General features: G+C 40.7%; 1 non-coding gene across 1 annotated transcript; it reads right to left on the reverse strand.

The window, feature by feature from the left end:
- Positions 1–15,173: 15,173 nt before the first annotated feature.
- Positions 15,174–15,280, reverse strand: LOC131183500 (small nucleolar RNA R71). The gene has a single exon (XR_009151552.1). It is a non-coding gene; the product is annotated as a small nucleolar RNA R71 (small nucleolar RNA).
- Between the last annotated feature and the right edge of the window lie 1,271 nt (positions 15,281–16,551).

Below are 16,551 nucleotides of genomic sequence, written 5' to 3' on the forward strand. Positions count from 1 at the left end.
TTTGAACTCCTCACAATTTTGCAGCTCGTGGTCAGCTGCTCCTCCATGATAAGGGCATCCCGCACTATTTTCAGGCTCTGGTGTTTGAGGGTAGAGATAACCTTCCCTCACTGCCATTGTAAAAATTTCCTCAAAGTGAGGAATCAATTGATCTATCTCCAAAGTTGACCCTTCTCCTTCTGAATCTATCATATTCACACCACTACCCGTACCGTGATTGGGCAACGGGTTTGAGGTGACATTGGGAAGAGAGCCATTCCCTTCGATTTTTAACCATCCATTTCTGATTAGGGCGTGTACTCTCCCTTTGAGTACCCCACAATTTTCAGTAGAGTGCCCCTGTGCCCCTCCATGATACTCACACCGGGCACTGGCAGCATGCCACCTGGGGTATGGTGGTTGAATTGGGTCAAGGAGAATCAGCACTATTTGATTTATACTGACGAGGTATAGGTATATTTCGCTAAGTGACAGGGGAAGAGGTGGATTATAATTTCTTGGTGGTCTCGGGTTATTTTGAGGTGGTCTAGGTTGAGTAGGTTGAGGAAGTGGTCTGGGCTGGTAGTTTATCGGTGGTGGATACTGTGGGCGAGGGTGAGGGTAATTTGGGAATGAGGGTGGAATGTTTGCAATGGTTTGGCCATGAGGGGGAGGATATGCCCTGTAGTTATTTGGAGGTAATGAAGATTGGGTGTTCTGTCGGGTGATGGAATGCATATCACCCTTTTTCTTCTTGCCAAAACTGGCAGTTTTCTTTACAGGATTCTCAGTCAACTCCTGCAGTCATCCCATCCTTAAGTTGGCTTCTATCCTCTCACCAGCTTGGATGATGTTCGAGAAGCTATTGGAAGTGTTTCCAATCATGGAGCCTTCAATGTCTCGATGAACAGGGAGCAAAGCTCATTATCAGTAACAGGAGAATCTACTTCTACCGCTTTCTCTCTCCACCTCTCGGCATATTCTTTGAAGCTTTCTCTTTCCCTCTATATCAGGTTTTGGAGGTCTCTCCTTGTGGGGGCCAAGTCACAGTTGAACTTGTATTGTTTTAAGAAAGCGTCAGCCAACTCCTTCCAGGAGCGTAATTTGCTCCTGTCTAACTGAATACACCACCTCAAGGCTGCCCTGGAGAGACTCTCGTGAAAGAAGTGAACCAAGAGTCTATCATATTCCGTCAGGGCAGACATTTTAGCAATATAAGTGGCCAAGTGAATGCGAGGGTCTGAATTCCCGTTGTATTTGTCGAAGCGGCACCACCACATCAGGCACCAATCTCAGTGATGCCACATCAACTGAACCATACATGTTCAGTCCCTCTATCTCTCTTAATCTCTCTTCTAGAGCGGACAGCTTCTCATTTTCTCTCATCTTATTTTCCCCTCCTACTGCATGAAATACTCCCCTAGTTGGGAAATGAGGGGAGGAATGAACCGGAGGGATCAGGATTGAAGGGTATGGCTCTGCATTTGGGACAGTTGGGTAATGGGAGAAAGGTGGATCATTATTCAGGGGAGCCGGATTGACGGTGATTGTCGGATCCGGGATAGGTGGCTGAAAGGTAAAAGAGGTTGAAGCATGATGAGAATCAACCGTTGTAGGAGGTGGGGGAGGTAGTGGTAAGTTAGGCTCTGAAGCAGGCTTATTATGGAACATCTCTCTCATTAGTCTCATGAGCTCTGAGACCTAGTCTTTCAATTCGGACACTTGTCCTTGTAGGTTCTGGACTTGTTCCTGGTCTTCCATTAACCTTCTTGTTCGTGACCTCGTTAAGTACACTTGTCTAGGTTGAACTGCGCATCTGGTCAGGCTTGCTTTGTTTGAAGCAATGTTGATTTTCTGTAGGAAGTAAAAAAAAACCTTTTAGTGAATTTTGAATTTTGTTAAAAATTAAAAGGGTCCTGGTTTGGACAAAGGATACGGTGGCATCTGAGAGCCAAGAATGAAATCTGCATAAGAATAATTGCATCAATTTTATCATGGCATCGTTCGATAGTCTGACGGTAAATGACTGGATTGAATGCGCATCCATGATACCTGTCCATATGGCGCATCCAATTTTTCGCATAACCCTAGCGAGGGGGTTCCTACGGGAGTCATACTATTCATTCACAATTTTGCTAAACAATGGCCCAAAAGTTGTTCCATTAATTGAATAATTCGTACATGGTATTCTTTACATTGGTCTAGGCTCAGGGAGGTTCTTTATAATGTGATGACATTTCCTGATATATTCATAAAGCCTCTCTTCTTGTCTGGCAGGGTTGAATATCCTCAGGGCATACTCGGATTCAGGCAAGAGTTCTTGTTTCCCCTATGCTATGATTCTCTCTAGCTAGTTAACATTTTCTTTTAGCTCTTGATATAGAGTGGCTTGTCTTTCTTTTTCCTTTCTTTCTTTAGCACATGCTCTCAGGATATCATTGATAAGCTGTGCTTGCTCCTTCAGTTCAAGCTTCTTCTTTTTGCTTTCTTGTTTATACTCGTCTATGAGTATCTCCTGGTATTTCATTTTCTCTTGAAGCTTGCCATTCTGTACTTCTGCTTCTTTTATTGTAGCTTGGAGAGAGCTCTTTTCCCTTTCCCATCATGTTTCTTGCTCTTCAAACCCTATCTTTTCAGTTCTTATGTCTTCCCTAAGCCTTCTTACTTTTCTTTTGAGGATCTGCTGTTGGTCCTCTAACTGTTTTATTTGTTCTTGTAATTGCGAGTTTTCGGTATTCACCTTTTATAGAGAGTCGGCCAAATGAGCGCTAACTTCTTCTGAAAGGATGTTTTGACGGGGATCACTGCCTTCGAATTTGGTTGGATCTACAGTCAAGTGTCCTTGATCCCTGCCAGGCCTCCATTTAAGATAATCGCGCGTGACACTCGGACCTTTAAGCGACCTTTCCATCATAGTGATGTTTTCCCAAGACTTGCGAGCCATTTTCAACTCTTCTTCATTATCGAGCTCATGATAGAAATGACCTCGGTGGTATTCTTCAATACTGATTGCGGACTGGGTTGAACCAAACTGTCTCATTACTAATGCTGGGATGTAATTTGTGTGTCCGGTCACTCCAATTAGAGACACTGAACAATTACTCCCTATGCTGAACAAAATGGGTTGACCCGACGTCCACAATTTCTTCCAACAGTAGTCATGGTTGTTGAAACTCAGAATCTGTTCTCGCCACTACAGCTCATCCTTTGGGCTGATTACTAATCTGGTCATCTTTTTGATAAGAGGTTGGTCAAGATAACAAGTTAACCCCTTTGTCTATACGGGGCACATGTGACTGATGATCCAGAGGTGCAACAATTGAGAACAACACTTGATGGACCCCTTGCCTTGTTGTCGATAGTAAGTAAGGGTTAATAAAGTCTCTGCAAGAATTGTCGGTATTGGATTGACCTTCTACTTTTCTACTGCCCAAAATATCTCCACAACGCTGCAGGTTATAATTCCCAGAGGCCCAGGGAACAATATCAAGTCATAGATCCCCAAAGCAAGTGCCAATGAAGCTTGCTCCCATTGTTCATTATGGATGTATTGATCTAACCACTTCTTGAGGTAAGTCCAATACCATCTATGCGTATTTCCTTTGGCAGTTTCCCTCACCTTTGCTTCTTCCAGGGGAATCCCCAACATGTGTGCGAACCGTTTCCAGGTCTGCCTATGTTCAAGGTGTAGGTAGATCCGATTCTGCACCACATAAGGAATTTCTAGTAATGCTTGATATTCTTCCATAGTGGGGGTAGTGTCGATATCATTGAAGGAAAACACCCCATTCTTGGGATTCCAAACTAACAGCATGGCCTTTAATACTGGGACTTGGACTTTAACTCGCATCAAGGGTGCAATCCTTCCATATTTTTTCTCAAATTGTGCTTTGACCTGATCGGTAAGCGACCTCCAACTACTGGATAAACCTTCGAGGCAGGTGCTTTTGACTTCGACTTTGCTCAGATCCAACGGGGGTAACAAGTTGGCATCTGCCCTGATGACATCACTTCGTGGAGGTACTGAACCCTGAGGCGATTTGGACCACGGTTTAGCATGCTGTTCCGGTCTAGGAATTTCTTCTGCTGACTGACTCGAGGATGCCATGTTAAAAATGATGCTTATTCTTTTACAGACCTTAATTCGGTGATGCCTGCAGGGAAAATTTGTTAGCAGGACGAATTTAGGTAATTTTGAATTATACTGTTGGCAGGGTAACACCTACACATTTATCAAAGTAGGAAAGTATGTAGGTCCTCCTAACAGTATGATCCAAGATTACCCTTAAAAATAAGAACATAAGAAAACACAAACAAAATAGGGTGAGAGCAAGCATGTCCCTTTTGTCCTAAAATAAGGAGAGTCCTGATACCGGATAGGTGCTACCTAATTGGATAGTTCTATCTTATGAGGTAGTTTGCTATGGCTTCCAGCTATTGTGATAGTTTAGCTCAAGGTCTAAATTTCTAAAAGCCACAGGTTCCCAAATTGCCCCCACTGTAAACAGTAGAGCCCCATTCTACCACCATGATACTAACAGGAGAGTTCTACGGGTATCACAGTAAATAGAACGAGTTTCAATCTGAGTAGAAGCCTTCACGGATACTAATGGGGTAAAACCCACGGGTACCGCTACATGACTCCCTCCTATTTTCCTAGAGGATGAGAAAGCCTGGGTATAGGGCTGAAGTGTGTGAGGACTTTGTGTGAGTGTTCAGTGTGTGAAGGGACACCTTTACCTTTTCCCAATACGGGAGAGTTTTTTTTCTTTTTCTTTTAGACGAAGAGTACTGTAGGAGATAAGACAATCAAGACAAGCAAAACAGTTAGCAAAAATAACAATAATTAACATATGGAATTTTGTAAATTAAGCCTAGCTAACTATGGTTTGAACATAAAATAAAATCTGCCTTTGGACCTTTGAACCGGGGTTAAGGTAGAAAGATCTTCCCCAGCGGAGTCGCCAAGCTATCGCAAGGTTTTTTTCGGTCGCCTGGACGAACACTCACCGAAGTGGAAAAGAGTGAGGAGTCGCCACTTTAATTTTGAGGGAAATTAAACAAAACCATTTGTAAAAATAAATTAAAATGAAACCACTTCAAAAACAGAGATTCTAGGTTCGGGGTCTGTAAAAGGGTGGGGAAGGTGTTAGGCACCACACCTCGTCCCTCAATGAGGGTGAGCAGATTTAACCTTACGCTCTTTATTAAAATCGATAGTTAGGGGGGTTAGGATGAAGATGTTAATCCCTTTGATAAAAGGGAATATTTGATTTTTCACTGATTCGGGTTACCCAGATACATAAATAAATGAGACGACCCTTAGTGAGTTGGTGTTGCGTATCAGTTTTATTTAGGGGGTTACTTTGCGTATTGTGCTGTCTTAGTTTAAATTTGAGAAAATCCGGGTAAAAGCTTTTCCGATCTCTGGGGATACTCTATTTAAAGTTTGAATGATGGATCTCGGATAAGAACTCTCCTCCGATCTCCACATATTTATCAAAATTTTGGTTGAGAATCGGATAAGAACTCTCCTCCGATCTCTTTAAATGATTATTAAAAGTTTTGATTGAAGATCAGATAAGAACTCTCCTCCGATCTTTTATAATATCTATTAAAACTCTTAATTGAGAATTGGATAAGAACTCTCCTCCGATATCTTTAAATGATTATTAAAAATTTTGATTAAAGATCGGATAAGAACTCTCCTCCGGTCTTTTTCAAATATTTATTAAAACTTTTAATTGAGAATCGGATAAGAACTCTTCTCCGATCTCTTTAAATATTTATTAAAATTTTGGTTGAGAATCGGATAAGAACTCTCCTCCGATCTCTTTTAATATGCAATTTTAAAGTTTTGATAAAGGATCTCGAATAAGAACTCTCCTCCGATCTCCTATTTGGTTTGGATGAGGATTAGGTAAGAACTCTCCCCCAACCTCTTGAACTTTAATTATGTTCGTGTCGCGCAAGGACCTTAGGCTAAGGGTTCTGGCATCCAAAGACACTGGGAACACGGATTAGGCTTCTTTTAACTCATAGGTACCTTGTGACTAGATAGGGGAAACCAAACTGAATTTTTACCAATCTCCTATGTGATCGCCTTACCAGTACCTTTCGGCAAGCAATATTTGCTCTATTTCATTTGCTAGTCTGAAATTCGATTTTACTCCGACTCCCCACCTTACCCAGTCACCTTCTTGAGCTAGTCTAGTGGCTCATTTTTATAATTTTCTCTAATTTATTATCCGAACTTTTATTTAAAGAAACTCTTGTATTAAGATACAGTTACCAATATTTTATCAAACTACCTATACATTACCCATAACCAGAACACCTACATTAAGAGATAATAAAAGACCAAGAACAAATAAATAACATGAACTGATGTATCAAAAGATAAACTCAAGAGAATAACCACCTATGTGGGACCTTCTAACATAAGACAAACTTTAACGAAAATTACGAACATAGAAAAAAGAAAATAGAGACAAACACTGAATAGGGCAACGGTTCAGACACTCACCTGTAGGAAGTCGAACCTATTGAACTAACTATGGAGTCATGAATGTTAAAGAGTTACGTGCTAATAGTCTGGGGACTAATGTTCGCCTTGGAATGAAGAGTACCAAGTTAAAATACAGTCAAACCGAAATGACAGCAACCAAGTTTGAATGAGGTTGAGCTTGGAAAATGAAAGTGGAAATGAAGGCAGAACTGAAACTAAGAAAGGATATCACAAAGTAATGAATGAACTGAAAATGGAAAGTTTCAGTATTCAGTACTTCTTCAAAGAAAATACTTTAGAAAACTGGTTTCTGAAGTTTTTCCTATTTTTGAAAGCTTAAAAATAGTAGAGTAGCAAAACTGAATTAAGTTTCAGAGCCTCTCCACTATAGTCACCATCCTTTTCTTTGTTTCTCTCTTTTTTTTCAACAGTTTTCATGCAGGTATTTATAGGGACCGGGTGCTCCCAATGAAGGGTTAGGATTTTCTTTGAGGGAGATGGAAGGTTTGGATTTTAAAGGACATGATCTGATGCTTGGGAATTAAAGAGAATCAGAATGAACGGCTAAGATCCTTTTCAGAATATTTGTCCTTTCTCTTTTCTAATCTGACGGCTCAAAATTTTCTTGTCAAGGGTGATCCGAGGGCTGGGAATAAAAAGTGCCGGTCTTGTCGTCTTCTTCTTTGATCCAAGGGCTCCGGGCTTGTCCTTATAAGTAAGATCAATGATGGAGATTGAGATGTACAGGACTGTCATGACATACTCTGGCACCTGTCAGTAATGTGGGCGATTCTGCAAATGAGGCGTGCGGTGGAGATTTGATCTCGTCTGCAACGCTTTAACTACCTCGGCTCTGATTATGACGACAGTTATTGGAAGTTGTCTTATTCTCTTTACTTTCCGATCTCCCCTCCCTTCCGATCTTTCTAATATGATTCTTTGCCGATCTCTCATGCCAGGCCCCTCTCCGATCTCTCCCGCTCCAGAGTCTTCTCCTTTGTCCAGGCTTATTCAGTCAAGGCATTTATTCCTTCAGTTTTCGAGGCATCGGCTTCGTTTTCTGCTAACAATAAATGCTCAGACCTTCTCTATATATACCTTCAACGGGAAATCCTTCTGCATTTCATTTTCTCCTCTTTCTTTCTCACTTTTCATGTTCTAGCTGCTCCGGCAACAATCTCGGCCATGATAGTTGCTTTTGATCTTTTTCTGGTTGTTCACCTTATTCACCGACTGAAATTTTTCGACCCCGGTGATCAGAAAATCACTATGGCCATATTTGATGATAGTGAGAGAACCGGACTAATTTACCGATCCAGATTAAAAATATCAATCATGTCAATCTCGAATCGGTCGACCGATATAATTGGCGAACTGATTTCGGGTGAGAAGACTGCTAATTTCCCTCATATTATTAGTGACTGCCCTTCAAAGTTCATTTGGCTTCTCACCACATTGGGTGTTCCGACAGCGGCTCGGCTCGGAGCGATAACATTGACGATGACCTCTCTTATCCTTATGAGGGTCATAGTCCCCCATCTGAGCTGTACATCTATCCTATGTCGATGGCCGATCTCCTGATCAAACACATCTTTTGATTCAGCCGCGAGACTAAGCTTTGACATAGGCCTTTACTAGATAGGATGTACTGCCGATCTCTAGAGATCACCCAAATGATGTAATCTGACCTCTAATGTAATCCGATCTATAGAGATCGCCCAAATGATGTAATCTGACCATTTTGGAAATGAAATTTTATTTTGACAATTATCATTTTATTATTATTGCATTGGTTATTTTCTGATATGATTCCCAACTGAATAGCCCTTAACTGATCTATAAAACATCTACCTTAATCTGCCGGTCTTTAATTAGCCGATACCCCCCTCATTTAATTATGGAGTTTCTGGAATATTCGTGAGACGTGTCAGAAAAAGCTGTCAAATCCCTCTAACCGATGCGCCGCTTGGGACACTGTGAGCATTAAATGCCCAGACGGGTATAAATAAGGGATGGGTCAACCAGTTGCCCCTTTATGTCATTTTCAGCATCTCGTGAGTGATTCTAAAATTCTCTCGATTTTTCAAGTTCTTCCGACACTGATCACACTCCGGTAAGGGTTTTGATCTTTTCTTTAGTTAAATTTCTCTCTTTTCTTTGAAAAGAGCGGTGTCGAGGGTCAGAGAGCGACGAGCCCCCCTTCCGTTCATGTTTCATGGTCGTCTGATAAAGTTGAGGTGGTCGAACCAAGCAGGCGATCTAAGCCTCTAACATCCTCCGTTCCATCCCGTGGTCAAGTGGGACCCTCGAGGCAAACGCATTCTTCAGGGAGAGAAAGCCTTCCTGTGGACGAGCTGCCGTCAATCCTTCAAGAAACTAATCTGCAATCGTTTAGCCAAGAATATAACCTTCGGTCCGATTCATACGAACTTATCAAGTGTCATGGCGATCTCCGAGCTGATCACTTCTTCGAGGAAAATGATATGATCATGGTATACGAAGAGCAATTAAAAGCCGGGCTATGGTTTCCTCTTGATGACTTCTTCAAGGAAGTTCTGAAATTCCACTAAGTCTGCATAGCTCAAGTTCACCCGAACTCATGGCGGATCCTGGTAGCCTTTAGAGGTCTCTGCCTAGCTAAGGGACTCAGTCCTATAGAGAAGGCATTCGCCGAGCTACATAGGTTGACTCATCGAAAGGATGATGAATACTGGTTCTTTCAGTCGAAACCACATTGTGGGCTTTTTACCGACCTGCCCTCCTCCCTAAAGAATTGGAAGAATCATTTTTTTATTCTGAGGAGCAAGGTTCCGAGCGATTTTAAGGGTTTCCCGTGTAGCTGGCTGCATCAGGGCCCATTACTTCCAAAGTGCATCACCTAAAAAGGGAAGAGGGCATAATGGTGATGGAGTTGAAAGATCAGGCGGCCACTCAGAAATTCTCCTGTTTAGATGCGGTGACGGCCGAACTGCATCATTGGACAATGCAACTGATTACCGGCGAAGAACGCGGGCTTCAGCTCTCTGACCTCGGCCTCGATACTTTTTATATCTCTGACCTTTGGGCCTTAGCAAACTCACTGACTTATTCTTTGTGCAGGCATGGCGGGCAGCGAGGCTTCCAAAGAGAGCCGAAAGCGGAAGAGAGAGGTCTCCAGAAAGGTGTGGGAGATGAAAACGCCAAGGCTTCTCAGACGCCCAGGCATGGCTCAGTAGAGATGCAGGGAGGCTCATCCCAACCCTCGGGACTGCCGATCCCTAAAGTAGAAGTGATTCGGTCTCCTCCTCGTCAAGAAGAGCTGTCAACACCCCCTCCAGTTGCTTCGAGTGCGGAAGGGGGTCCTTCCCAACCTACCTTGAGGACCCTCTCCCGCGGCGCTCAAGTACTGATCCATTCCCTGGAGAAGAACCAAACTGTTCGGGAGAATCCGGGTTTGGCTAAGGTTTTGGGGGCCTCCATCTGCCTTCGGGAGGATCGGGATAGGCTAACCCCAAACAGGCTCGATGATATCCTGACCCAGACTATGAGCCTGAGTGTGGAGAGTTTGGTGAACCAACATATCATCCGGGAAAAGGCTCACCGCTTGAGGCAGGAGATAGAGAAGGTGGGTCAGGAAGCCGCTTTCCTCCGATCCCAACTTTCATTCGCCCAAAACTACATAGCTGAAATTGAGGGGCGGATGAAATTCTACGAGGATAAACTTGCCGAGCAAGCTCATGTTCTTGAAGAGGTTCGGGCACTCCGAGCCGTTGATGCCGCTCGCCTCACTAAGGAACTCAAAGCAAAAGAAGAAGAGGCAGTGACAAGGGAGGTCGGCGCTTATGTGAACGCCCATGGGGATCTCTTGGCCGAGCTCAGGAAGCGTTATCCCGAGGAGGACTTTTCCTGGATGGTGGACCTGGCTCCCCAAGACGAAGAGGATAGCAAGGAGGAGGCTGAAGGTGATAGAGGGGGTGAACAAAATGTAGAACAGGCTGGGGGTGATCCTCCAGCTGAATGACTTGTATATAGTTTAATTTGAAATGAAATGAAGTTCTTTTTTTGTTCCATGACTGGATGAGATCGGAAAGTATCTAAGTTGCATAAGCACCTGATTGTCTGAACATATTAGAATAACTTCAATGCAATTATTAATCTATGTATGAGAGATTGGCAAAACATTATGAGCATGAGATCGGCCTAAACCGAGAACAAACACTGAACGAAACTTTAGATTATTAAAATTGGAAACCTGATTTGAACACTTCAGATCGAAAGCACCATTAAGCTGGATTAAAACCTTAACTTTATTGAACAACTATCTATAATATTTATGAAAGGGGGATCGGATGGCATGAAGACCTAATGTTGGTTCAATTTCATTTGACAAGGGATCGAATGTGTGATTTACTGGCCAGGAAACTTGGTAATTGATTTGAGAGATTGGTAAGGATGGAGACCTGGTAATTGATTTGAGAGATTGGTACTAGTTTGATTTCTTATAAAGAGAGATCGGAAATGTGATTAGTTGGCAAAGAGACTTGACTTTGGTTTGATCCCAAGGAAGAGAGATCGGAAATGAATTGAATGACAAGGAGGCTCGGTGCTAGGGGTCGATTTCAAGGTCTATTGATTTCGGGGATCGGCCAAAATATGGTGTCGACAGAGGTAAGTAAATCCAAGTTTTCTTATTGAATCATTGGGTGATTTGAGGTTGAAGTGAATGAAATTATATGAAGAACTTGAAAAGAATCATGTATGTTGGGGAGCCATAAAATTTGGTCAACTATGATGGGTTAGAAATTGATGTGTTTTGAGATAATTAAAGATGTATGCAAGCTTAAAGGATTAGGTAGTTGTGATTAGTATGTTTTAATTGTATGAACTATGAAGAATGTAGAAAATTAGGGTTCTTGACTTAGGGTTTGGGAGAAAAATTATAGAAAATGGTCAATTGATGTAGTTGACCTTACTTGAGTTCAGAAATGGTCAATTGTGATCATTTGTGGTGTGTGTGAATTGTTAGAACCAAGTTTCAATTCGGATTGGCTAAGGCCAATATGCAGACAACTTGACCTAGGTCTCTTTCCGGGACCAAACTGAAAATTTACCAACCTAATTGGTGTGAGGTCAATTGGGAATGAAACTAGATACAAAATGGACCATTTTTCGTTTAGGAATCATGCCTAGAAAATGACAATAACTTAGTGAACAATTAGGCCAAATTTGGATTAGGGCACACTGCCCTGTACAAAAATGACCAAATGAACAGTAGTTACGTAAATGGCCATAACATGGTCTAGAAAGGTTCAAATGACCTAAATTTTATACCGATAGAAAGCTGAGACATAGCCCTACAACTTTCATGAAGAAAACAAATCCAAATTTTAGCCATAACTTGTCCAAAAAGTCACCTGCAGTCAGTGTACAAAAACTGCCAATATCCAGAAAATGCTCAGAATTCTAGGTTTGGACCAAATCCGGCTAGCCTTAGAAAAATAGGCATAACTTGGCTAAAAAACTCCAAATTGAGTGATTCAAAGAGGAAAATAAAGTTAAGATAAAAGGAACAACTTTTATGAAGAAAACTTACCACAACAACTTGACCAATGGAACAGTAGAAAACAAAGGACCAAAACTGAAAAATTGTAATTTCTCTTAGGAGACTTTGAAATTAAATTGGCAATCAATGTCAATAAAATTGACATCCAAAATATGGTATATGGGTGCAATTAGAACTAATAAACTTATTAAGTATCAGAAAGTCAACAAATTGACTTGAATAGTATCGTGAATAGTAACCCCAAAATGAAAATTTCCAAGAATATTAGTTTAAGCATATTCGAGCTAGAATTAAGTATATATGAATTAATTATTGGAATTTAAGTATTAGAAATGGATGCTGAAGTACTTTAAATTTATGTGTTTCAGTTGGAAAGGGATATTTGAAGGAGAAACGAAGGTTTGAATAAATTGAGTTAACAAAAGAGGTTTGTGTACAACTAGTTTTTTTATTGAATTTGTTTTGAATATTTTACGTAATTAAATGATTTTATTCTTCCTTATGCACTATGTTTATCAATTATGGGATTTATTTCAATGATTATTAAAATTGGTATAGTAAACATGGGTTTAGTTTTGTGAAATATTATTTCAACAATTATTGAATATTGTTTTGGACTGGATAAATTATGTTTTGAATTGTGACGGGCAAAGTGCGTGAATAAAATACAAAATTTTGTTTTGGATTGTGATGAGCATAAAAAGTTATGGAATATTGGAATTGATCTTGAATTAACATTGTGTTGTGATTTATGCTCACAAAAAGGACAAAGAAATGCATGATATTGTTTTATATCTCACTATAGATGCTTGACTAGGTTATGACCCGTCTTCTTCATTTGTTGTGGAGACAATGGAGTTAGCTTTGTTTTGTTTCGAATATCATGGTTTGTGCACAGGCTTAGTGATATGCTTGAATTGTATAGATGTTTTTAAACACATTTGCATACTATTTCATAGCATTTAGGCAAGTATTTTCATGCATAATAGTTGATTTCATTACTTTTTATAATTTCTATTGTAAAGCCCTTAATTCCATGTTTTCTGCATCATTTCAGGTGTTTGGGTAAAGCCCCAGAAGTATAGGAGTACAAAGAAATGCTTGGAGGAGTCAAGAGATAGAGAATTGCAGCTAATACATAGTACACGGGTCGTGTAAACCAAGCCCCAAACCCATGTAACTCTCTGCCAGAAGAAAGCCAAGAGAATCGATGAGAAACACAAGTACACAGGTCGTGTAAGTAGACCCATTAATTTGTAGGGACCCGTGTAAGTCTCTGCCGAGTGCAAGCTTGAAGAACCTTATGAGAACAATAGTACAAGAACCATGTAGCTAGGCCCGTGTAGTTGGCGCAGACCCGTGTAACCTTCTATGCCAAAACAAGATATCGTAATTCTCCTCTAGCAAGTTACATGGCCCTACATTGCGGGACCTGTGTAGTGACACATGGGCCGTGTACTATGCTACAGCCAGTTTTATAACTCGAACTCCCCTCCTATTTTTGGATAAAAATGAGACTCCTAAGGCCCTTTGGACTCAAAGTGACCTAACCCCAGAGCAACCAATACAAATAGAAAAGAAAACATCAGAAGAGATGACTATCGGGGATGACGATGGTCGGAGGGAGTGCTGCTGTTGGGCCCTACATCAGTACCAAAAGAAGTTTTCCAGCTAAAGCTCCACGAGATTAAGGCTGCAAATTATCTTCGGTTCCTTCATTTCATCTCCTTAGATAGATTTCTATTGCATTATTTCTTTCACATGATTTTCTTTTTACTATTTTTACCTTTTATCATGATGTTTGCTGAACTCACCATGAGTGAATAGTTTCTTTATTTTGGACTTGGGAGAGTAATGCTTGTAATTATTATTATGGATGAACATTAAGTTTTATTCACTGGATTTGAGATTCGTTTCTTGATTTAATTTCTTGTGATCCTAATGCATGCTATGTGATGGTACCCACTTAGACATGATTGTAGATATTGATTGAAGGACTGAAAGGTGAAGATTAACATTAGAAAATCAAGATCTTGAACCTAAGAAATCTGACCTAGACATAGGCTGATACCTTTGTGGAATCCAAAAATTGGTCAAAGGTCTTAAAGGATTTTAATTAATTTGATCACCATGAAAGTAGGGTTTAAGTTGATTAAAATACACCTTAGATGCCTTGAGAGAGGATTTAGGATAACTTAGGGCTAATTTCCATCAAGGAGAACGATCCTCAATTCAGTAAATAAACGAGATAACATCCCTAATAAGATTCAAGTGTGAAATCTTAACTCCAGAATTGTTCCAAAAATAGATTACTTCATTTTAAGTTTACTATTCTAGTGTTTAAAGTTAACAAACTTCATTCCCTAAATATTCGATAGCCTAGACAGTCAAAATTACTGTGTATATTGGTACTTGCTAAACAAAGGTCCTCGTGGGAACGATACTCTACTTATCACTTTATTACTTTTTAGTGATCCGTGCACTTACGGGGTTGTAAAACCAGGAAAATAAGTTTTTGGCACCATTGCCGGGGATTCTTTGGCTTTAGTAATATCAAGCGATAGGCAATTTAGCTGTTTTAGGCAATTATATTTATTATCTAACTTTATTTTACAAGTTGTATTTTTCTTCTTTTCTCTCAGGCGCTCAATCTGGTATATGACCAGAACAAGACCAGAAGAAGAAATTTTGGACTATGATCCGGAGATAGACAAAACTCTGAGAGCCATCAGGAGGGAAAGGAAACATCAAAAGCACAGTCAAGGAGATCCTGAAATTCCAACCATGGCCGATAATAATGACAGACCAAAACTCTTGAGAAATTAGCCCAGTGTCACTAGACCCACAGTGGAAGCGAACAACTTTGAATTAAAACCAGCTTGGCTCCAAATGATTCAACAAACCCAGTTTGCAAGTTCACCAACAGAAGACCCACACTATTACCTCTAGTGCTTTCTTGCCCTATGTGACACATTCAAGATGAATGGAGTGTCTGATCAAGCAATAAGACTCTAAGCATTCCCATTCTCCCTTCAGGACAAAGCAAGGAAGTGGTTACTTCCTCAACCGGCTAGAACGTTCACTACTTAGGAGAACCTCTCTCAAGCTTTTCTAGCAAGGTATTTTCCACCTGCAAAGACTGCAAAACTGAGGCTTGAGCTCAATACCTTTAGACAAAAGGAAGGAGAATCACTCTATGATGCATGGGAAAGATACAAAGACCTGTAGAGGGAATGTCCACACCATGGTATAGAAGATTGGCTATTAGTGCAAAATTTCTATAATGGATTACTACTCCCTACAAGAAGCACAGATGATTCAGCTGTAGAGGGTGACCTAATAGAGCAAACAGTGCCACAAGCACTTGAACTTCTAGAAAGGGTCGCATACCATAATTATGAGTGTTCAAATGAAAGAGAAAATGCAAGGAAAACTGCAGGGGTACTGGAAGTAGATGCCCTAAGCATGATAAATGCTCAGTTTGATCAGCTCACAAGGAAACTCAAAAGAATGCAAGCCAACACAGTTGGTACAAACAGTCAACCTGAAGACAGCTATGGAGGAGGATACATGAGTTCAGAATATAACAATTTCAATGAACCCTCCTCAGAATAGATGAACTATGTGAATAATGGAGGAAACTTCAACCAGAGGTCGCCCAACAATACATATTCAAATACTTACAACCCTAGATGGAGGAACTACCCAAATTTCTCATGGTCTAATCAATAGAACCAGCCAATAAACAAGCAACAGGGGTACAAACCACCAGCACCCCCTGGATTTTAGAACATAGGTCAAAACTTTGCACAGTCATCATTACCTCTCCATCCTCAATAACCTAAACTGAAAATGACTATGGAAACCATGATGGAAGGATTCCTAACAGCTCAACAATAACAAACTGAATTGATTAAATAGCTGACTTCCAGAGTGGACCAACTTGCTACTCGCAACAAGATGCTCGAGAATCAGGTTGCTCAGTAAGCAAGTTCTTCAAGTAAGGCTACTGGCAAGCTCCCTAGCCAACCAGAAATGAACCCAAGGGAGAATTGTAAGGCAGTTACACTGAGGAGTGGGAGAACTCTAGAACAACCAGAGACAGAATCGACAGAGGAAACCATAGAAAAATCTAAAGACCAAGCAGGGAAAAAGGAGGAATAAGCTAAGAAAAATCAGGAAGAGGAAGCAAGGAAGACAAAGAAATTACTAGAACCATACCAGCCTCCCCTACCTTTTCCTCAGAGATTTTAGAAAGCCAAATTGGACAACCAATTTGGGAAGTTTTGGGAAGTTTTACAGAAACTTTACATCAACATCCCCTTCACTGAAGCACTTTCTTAGATGCCATCCTATGCCAAATTTCTTAAGGAAATTCTGTCAAAGAAGAGAAAGCTAGAAGACTATGGAACAGTAGCTCTAACAGAGGAATGCAGTGCCATACTATAAAACAAACTGCCTCCAAAGTTGAAAGATCTAGGAAACTTCTCCATACCTTGCCTCATTGGTAACAAGAAAATAG

The sequence above is a fragment of the Hevea brasiliensis genome, chromosome 9, assembly GCF_030052815.1.
Source record: "Hevea brasiliensis isolate MT/VB/25A 57/8 chromosome 9, ASM3005281v1, whole genome shotgun sequence".
Taxonomy (NCBI): Eukaryota; Viridiplantae; Streptophyta; class Magnoliopsida; order Malpighiales; family Euphorbiaceae; genus Hevea; species Hevea brasiliensis.